The sequence below is a fragment of the Pristiophorus japonicus genome, chromosome 6, assembly GCF_044704955.1.
Source record: "Pristiophorus japonicus isolate sPriJap1 chromosome 6, sPriJap1.hap1, whole genome shotgun sequence".
Lineage (NCBI taxonomy): Eukaryota > Metazoa > Chordata > Chondrichthyes > Pristiophoridae > Pristiophorus > Pristiophorus japonicus.
Window position 1 is genome coordinate 46,353,506 of NC_091982.1, and position 8,597 is coordinate 46,362,102.

The window sequence follows — 8,597 nt, forward strand, 5'->3', positions numbered from 1 at the left end:
TTTACAATAGGTGCCCGTTTGGCATTCGTTCGGCAGCGGCTATCTTTCAGCAAAACATGGAAAGCTTGCTCAAGTCCATCCCTGGAACGATCGTGTTCCAAGACGGGTCGAGACACTGAAGAACACCTCCGCAACTGGAGGAGGTGCTACGCCGATTGGAATGGGTAGGCCTGCGGCTGAAAAAGGCCAAGTGCGTGTGTTTGGCCCCAGAGGTCACGTTCCTGGGCAGGAGGGTTGCCGCAGATGGGATCCGGCCCACTGAATCAAAAACTGAGGCGATTTGCTGGGCACCCAGGCCTGACAACACGTTGGAGTTGCGATCATTCCTGGGACTCTTGAACTATTTTGGGAACTTTCTGCCGAACTTAAGCACATTGTTGGAGCTGTTACACATGCTCCTCCATAAAGGTTGTGAATGGTCTTGGGGGGGATTGTCAAGAACGGGCTTTCAATAAGGCGAGGAACCTGCTGTGTTCCAACAAACTGTTGACTTTGTATGACCCCTGTAAAAAACTGGTTTTAACATGCGATGTGTTATCCTACGGGGTTGGGTGTGTTTTGCAGCAGGGTAACGATGACAGCCGACTCCAACCGGTGGCTTATGCCTCCAGGTCGCTCTCCCAGGCAGAGCGTGGATACGGCATGGTCGAGAAGGAGGCACTCGCGTGTGTGTACAGTGTGAAAAAGATGCACCAGTACCTTTTCGGTAGACGGTTCGAGCTAGAGACGGGCCACAAGCAGTTAACATCCTTGTTGTCCGACAGCAAGGCTGTCACCGTTAATGCATCAGCTCGCATACAGCGATGGGCCCTCACGCTGGCTGCGTATGACACCACCATACGGCACCGGCCAGGCACCGAAAATTGCGCTAACGCGCTCAGCAGGCTCCCACTGGCCACCACTGAGGGGGTGTCGGAGCAGAGCACCGAGATGGTCATGGCCATTGAGGCTTTTGACACTGCGGGCTCCCCCATCACAGCCCGCCAGATTAAACTCTGGACCAACAGGGACCCACTCCTATCCATGATAAAGAAATGTATCCTGACTGGGGATTGGGCGCCCGCACACAGGGTGTGCCCCGAGGAAGTCAGGCCATTTCAGAGACGGCTGGATGAACTCTCCGTCCAAGCCGATTGCCTGTTATGGGGCAGCCGGGTAGTCATGCCCCAGAAAGGAAGGAAAGCATTCATCAGGGAACTCCACAGCGAGCATCGTGTTAATGAAGGCCATTGCCCGGTCACACGTATGGTGGCCGGGGATTGACTCAGACCTGGAACACTGGGTTCGCAGGTGCACGACGTGTGCCCAGCTGGGCAATGCCCCCAGGGTGGCCCCGCTCAGCCCGTGGCCCTGGCCCACCAGGCCATGGTCACGTATTCACATGGACTATGCGGGGCCGTTCATGGGAAAAATGTTCCTGATCATTGTCGATGCATACTCGAAGTGGATCGAGTGCATCATATTGAACTCGTGCACAACATCCATCACTGTGGAGAGTCTGCGTACAGTTTTCGCGACCCACGGCTTGCTGAACATCCTGGTCAGTGACAATGGCCCGTGTTTTACCAGCCATGAATTCCAGGAGTTTATGTCGGGCAATGGGATCAAGCACGTCTGGACAGCACCGTTCAAGCCGGCCTCCAATGGCCAGACGGAACGGGTGGTCCAAGTCATAAAGCAGGGCATTCTCCCTTCAGTACCGCCTATCGCGCCTCCTGCTGGCCTACAGGATCCGGCCTCACTTGCTCACGGGAGTCCCGCCAGCGGAACTCCTCATGAAACGCACGCTCAAGATGCGGCTGTCCCTTATTCACTCAGCCCTGGCAGACATTGTTGAGGGCAAGCGCCAGTCCCAAACCGAGCTCCATGATCGAGGCTCAAGGGGAAGGTGCATAGAAATAGATGACCCAGTATTTGTTCTTAACCATGCTTTGGGACCCAAATGGCTTGAGGGCACAGCAATTGGCAAAGAAGGAAACAGGATCATGGTGGTCAGACTAAACAATGGGCAGATATGCCGCAAACACTTGGACCAAGTAAAGACAAGGTTCAATGCAGACACGGAGGAACCAGAGGAAGAGCATGATGAGATAGCACCCACCCCACTGCAAGCGCACGAGCAACAAAGACAGCCCTCAGCATGCACAGTCCCTGCGGCCAGCACGGACAGGCCGGAATCACCTCAAGTGACAGAGACGCATGCTGAGGCTCAGCCACCAGAGTCACAACTGCGGCGCTCTGCGAGAGAGCGCCGACCACCCGATAGACTTAACCTCTGAAACTAAAAGACCTAAGGGGGGAGGTGATGTCATGTATTTCACCATCTTGCAATGACGATAAGTATGTAACTGTAACTCATGCATACTGTACCTGTACCCTTGTAATGCACACCCTGACCACAGGGAGTGAGCTCCTCACCTGGGCTTCCAGGTATAAAAGGGAAGGTCCCACCTAGGATCAGCACTTTTTAGTCCTGGGAATAAAGTGAAGGTCACAGAGTGACAGTGTCTGATATATCCATGCCTCGTGTAAGTTTGTAACAAGATGCAGAGACATAACAAGAACCACTCCAACAACCTTCAACTCTGAAGTGTGCAAGGCTCCTTTAACTAGGTGAGATGAAGGTGAGACATCTGTGATGTCATTAGACCTGCTCCAGTTAATTGGCTGGGAAACCCGCTTGACAAATTCAATTGATATAGTTAAGTTACACACACACTGCAGAACATGCTGATGGAAAGTTCGGGATAGTGACCAGGGACATGACCCCCATGCATCTGACCAGACTCAAAAGGTAAAAGTTCAGCCCCTAGTGTCTAGTTATACATCATTAGCAGACACAGCAGCACATAGACTTTTCTGACTACCTATTCAGTCAAGGAATGATGCCTCTGAGTCAGAAGGTAATGGGTTCTAGCCCCTTCCCATAGACTAAAGAACGTAATCGATGTAGTACTGAGGGATGCTGTCCTGTCGGAGGTGCTGTCTTTCAGTTGAAACGTTAAAGCGAGATTCCATCTGCTCTCAGGTAGACGTAAAAGGTCCCATTGTACTATCTGAATAAGAGCAGGAAAGATCTCCCCAGTGTTCTGGCCAATATGTATCCCTTAATATGTATCTCCTCCTTTGAGCATCCCACCCTATTCCAACCCTCTCACCTAATTTAAAATTCTCGTTCTCTCCTGCCCAGCCAAGTACCATAAAAATATTACCAATATTTCTTCACTACTTTCCTCCCTTTGCCTCGAACGATTTCTCATCCCTGGTGGTTTCAACCTCCATCTCAATTCATCATGCTCTCTCTCCTCTGAGTTCACTGGGCTCTTATCCTCCCTAATCTCTCCCTCCATGTAAACTCCCCAACCCATATTCACGGCCAGCCCCTTGACCTTGCCATCTCTCGTGGCCTCGCCACTCCCATCGAGTCAATCACAGATAAGGCCATCTCTGACCACTTCCTCAGATCACTCTCCACCCACATTCCCCTTCCATCCGCCCTCCCCCCCCTACCCCCCAAACCTACCTCCTTCTGTGTCCGCCCCTGGAAAAAACCTCTCTCCTGACTCTTTTCCAACTGCACTTATCAACTCCCAACTATCCAGCATTTGGCCCTCCATTCACCATGACATTACTGCTCAACCACACCCTCACCACCACCTTTTATGCCCTAGTCCCTGTTAAAACAACTCTCTCACCCTGGCCGTTCATCCAGGTAGAGAGCCCTGACCTTCGCTCCCTTAAGTCTAACGGATGTAGACTTAAACAAATATGCCGGACAACTGGTTTAGCCATTCACCGCCAGATCTGGCTGGACCACATAAAACACAAGTGTGAGGAGCTCCTGGACTTCTTTGTCTCTAAGATTGAGACCATCCGCTCCACTGCCTCTGCCTCTTCCCTTCCTTCCACTAGCCCACCAGACCAAACTTCCTTTAAGGAAGCCCCCTGCTCTAGCCCTGACCTGACATCTTTTTCCAGTTTCTCTCCGATCTCCTCTCATGACCTCCCCAAGCTCAACCTGTCCATGAGACCCACTTCCTGCTCCCTTGACCCTATTCCCACCAAACTGCTGACCACCCAACATCCTTTTCTGGCTCCCATGTTACCTGACATTGTTAACGGTTCGCTCTCCTCAGTTACTCCCTCAAATCTGCCGTCAGCACCCCTCTCCTCAAAAAACCCTCCGTCCTTGCAAACTACCGGTACCTCTCCAACATCCCTTTCCTCTCCAAAGTCCTTGAACATGTTGTCGCCTCCCAAATCTGTGCCCATCTTTCCAGCAATTCCATGTTTGAATCTCTCCAATCCGATTTCTGCGCCTGCCACAGTACCAAAATGGCTCTCATGAAAGTCACAAATGACATCTTTTGTGACTGTGACAAAGGCAAACTATCCTTTCTCATCCTTCTTGATCTGTCTGCAGCCTTTGACACGGTTGGTCACTCCATCTTCCTCCAACGCCTCTCCACTATCGTCCAGCTGGGTGGGACTGCACTCGCCTGGTTCCATTCTTATCTAGCTAATCGTAGCCAGAGAATCACCTGCAACAGCTTCTCTTCCCACCGCTGGATCATTACTTCTGGTGTCTCCCAAGGATCTATCCTTGGCTCCATCCTATCTCTCATCTACATGTTGCCCCTTGGCGACATCATCCAGGAACACGGCATCAGTTTCTACGCTGATGACACCCAACTTTACCACACTACCACTTCTCTCGATCCCTCCATGACCGCTCTAAATTGTCAGACTGCTTGCCTGACATCCAGTTCTGGGTGAGCAGAAATTTTCTCCAACTGAATATTGGGAAGACCGACGCCATTGTTTTCAGTGCCCGACACAAACTCTGTTACCTAGCCACTGACTCCATCCCTCTCCCCAACTCCTGTCTGGGACTGAACCAGATTGTTTGCAACCTTGGTGTCACATTTGACCCTGAAATGAGCTTTTGACCACATATCCGCAACATAACTAAGACCGCCTATTTCCACCACTGTAACATCGCCTGTCTCCGCACTTGCCTCAGCTCATCCACTGCTAAAGCCCTCATCCATGCCTTTTGTTACCTCTAGACTTAATTATTCCAATGCACACCTGGCTGGCCTCCCACATTCTACCCTACATAAACTAGAGGTTATCCAAAACTCGGCTGCCCGTGTCGTAACTTGCACCAAATCCTGCTCACCCATCATCCCTGTGCTCACTGAACCTACATTGGCTTCCAGTTAAGCAATGCCTCGATTTCAAAATTCTCATCCTTATTTTCAAGTCCCTCCACAATCTTGCCCCTCCTCATCTCTGTAATTTCCCTCCAGCCCCCACACCGAGATGTCTGCGCTCATCTAATTCTGCCCTCCTGACCATCCCTGACGATAATCGCACAACCATTGGTGGCCGTGCCTTCTGTTTCCTAGGACCCAAGCTCTGGAACTCCCTCCCTAAACCTCTCTGCCTCTCTTTCCTCCTTCAAGATGCTCCTTAAAACTTACCTCACCTGTGCTGATTTCTACTTATGCGGCTCGGTGGCAAATTTTTATCGCATGATACACCTGTGAAGCGCCTTGGGAGATTTCACTGCGTTAAAGGCGCTATATAAATACCAATAAAAATGGATTCCAGTAACTCACCATACTTGTTTGCACTGCTAGGCTAATTACAATAGAGTTCATATAATCTGATGGAGGAACTTTCCAGTTTGTATACATAAGGACAAATACAGAAATGTCACTTTAACAATTACACTCAAAGTCCTTAATTGACTATCATGTGCCACAAATGTAGTATATATGAAATCTATCTATCTAAATGTTTTGTTCCAGGAAACCCATTATTTTACCAGTTTTCCTAAGCTCCAAATCTCCTACTCTACCCGTTCTTCTCTCCCTGCATCTTCACTGTTGTGGGAGTGAAAGTCCATATTACCCGAATACCTCGTTCTTTTTTCTGCGCTGTCTGTGAGACCAGCACATTGCTGGGTTAAAAGTTAAAATAGCTTTCTGCTGAGCATGGGCTGTAAATTGGCTAAGAGGATTGTAAAGAAAGGATATCTTCATGGGAAAGATAATAGCAGAAAGTGTAAGAGTCATTCAGCTGTATCTGAATGTGTCAACTTGATAACTGTTTAGGGAGTGGGAAGTTTTATTACAGTAATAAATTGATTAGAAGAATTGGGTGCCTAGTTGTTTAGTTTATGTTATTATTCTGTGGTGTTTGTATGTATCTTTGAGATGCCATAATTCATTAGTAGTATACATGGAATGCAGTGATCAAAGGTAAAATGAGTGTAAGAAATGTTAAAGAACATTGTTTAGCAGCTCACACTAGAATCATGGATACTGTGATGTCTCAGTAGCTAGCTCACACTGGAATCGGATAGTGTGTGTCTCAAAAGCAGTTTGTGCTCACACAGGTTTTGTGATGTATGTGTCTCAGCAGCTCCCATACTGGTTTTGTGTAGTATGAAAAGACATGTGCACTCATACTGGTTGTGGATAGTATGAGGTTTCAAATAAAGACCTGAACCTGCATTGCTGCAACTGAGTGTGTTAATGTTGGTAATCTGACATTTAAAGCAACAAAACGAATAAGATCAAGAAAGCAGTCCAATAATTGTATTCACCATCAAAAATGATTGCACCATCTCCTGCCAAAACTCATTCTGTCTCAGGAATTCACAGTTATAGAATTCCTTCACTCTCTCCTATAATCTACAGACTCTAAACCTCAAGCTTGGCTTTACCAATACCTTTATTTACCTCTATTCCTTTCAGTCTTGGTGATATCTGGCACTATGGGCTTTGGCCTTTTACCTCTACTTCTTAATGAAAATGCAACATGAGTGGTGTATTGGTGAGACTTAAGAGACCCTTTCATTGATCACTTTATCCCTAAGCACTTACACTAAAGGGACCATGGTGAGCTATGAATATTATATAAACACTTATGGGTTGGATTTCCGGCTTTGCCGATTTCGCTGCGGGGTGGGAAATTTATGCTCAATTAACGTTAGTGATTAATTGCTTAACTTTTGTCATTTGGGCTCTGCACCAGGGTTGCAGCGCAAAGGGAGGCATTGAACTATCTTCGCAGCGTAAAAATGGGATCCTTGCCAACATTAGTGCAGGGCCGGGAGTGCTCCGAGAGAGGCCTTGGGAGGGGAAAAAAACAAGCAAAAAATTCAAAAAAACATTCAAAAACATTCCAACACCCTTACCTCACAAATCGCTGTAAAAATATAAAAAAATAAAAACTTTAACTTACTTTTTTTGCAGTTTATCCAACTCACCGCCGCCAACAGGGCAGGACTGCTGTGTTTTCCCTGGTGGTCAGCGCGGGGCACGTTTCATGGTGGACGGGTTGGGTGTTTGTCGAAGCTCGCAGCAGTGTCGCAATGCTTCTAAGCGGCGATGCAAACTCCGACCCGAGGATCGCGACCGGGTGAAAAACAGCTGACCGCTCCATTTTTCGCTGCAGAGGGTCAAAACGTAGTCGCAAACGACCCGAAAATCCAGCCCATAACTCGTTTGCTTTTACAGTGATATATATATATGTCAAGTATTTATGATGCTTGTAGGAATCAGAATTAATGGACTGGTTGGGCCGAATGGGCTGTTTCTGTGCTGTATATCCTAATAGCTTACAGCAATTAAGAGCTGCTTTTTGCCAACACTAAAAGGAAAAACAAATTGGCCCAATTATCTGGAGAAAATAACAGTTTATTCAACTTCAAAAATCCTTATCTTCAGAGAGCCATGACTTTTTCATATTACACAATATTTCTCTCATTTGTTATGATGGATGACTGTGGTGGAGAGCTTTGTACTTGTTCTCTATATATCCAATGACAGCTGTATACATCAACCCATGGAATTAGGGTCACAAGGACAGCATCAAAATAGTGCAGCATACAAATTAGCTGTTTAGTCATTTAGTGAATTCAGAGCAATTCTGAAGTGATGACAGGCCTTTAGGTCCATCAAGCTCACTTCATCCAGAGTCCATGTTATTGATCATGAAATTCCCTTCCCATCACCATTTGCTCATCCTTACTTGAGACAATATTTTGTTCTTTCCCCTATCTCCCTGAAAAAAAATCAAACAGTGCTAATACCATCTCTATAACCCCCAATTGCAGTTTTCAACAGATATTGATGAAGCTCCCTTTTCAAGGCATCAGTTGACCCAAATTGATTGCCTTCTCCAGGGAGCTTATTGCGCATAAACAGCATCCTGTGAGGAAGGTTTTCAAACCCCTCGTCTTGTTCAAGATGTGTGAATTTTGTAGCTTCTACTTAATCCACTGACCTATTATAAAATGTAGCCCTTTCAACTTATATCTGCATCCCAGAGTACTTAAGGAAGTAGCCCTCTATCGACTCTGGATCAGTTCCTATGGACTGGAGGATAGCTAATGTAACACCACTTTTTAAGAAAGGAGAGAGAGAGAAAATGGGTAATTAAATAGCCTGACATCGGTAGTGGGGAAAATGTTGGTATCAATTTTACAGATGAAATAGCAGCATATATGGAAAGCAGTGACGGGATCAGTCCAAGTCAGCATGGATTTATGAAAGGGAAATCCTGCTTGACAAATCTTCTAG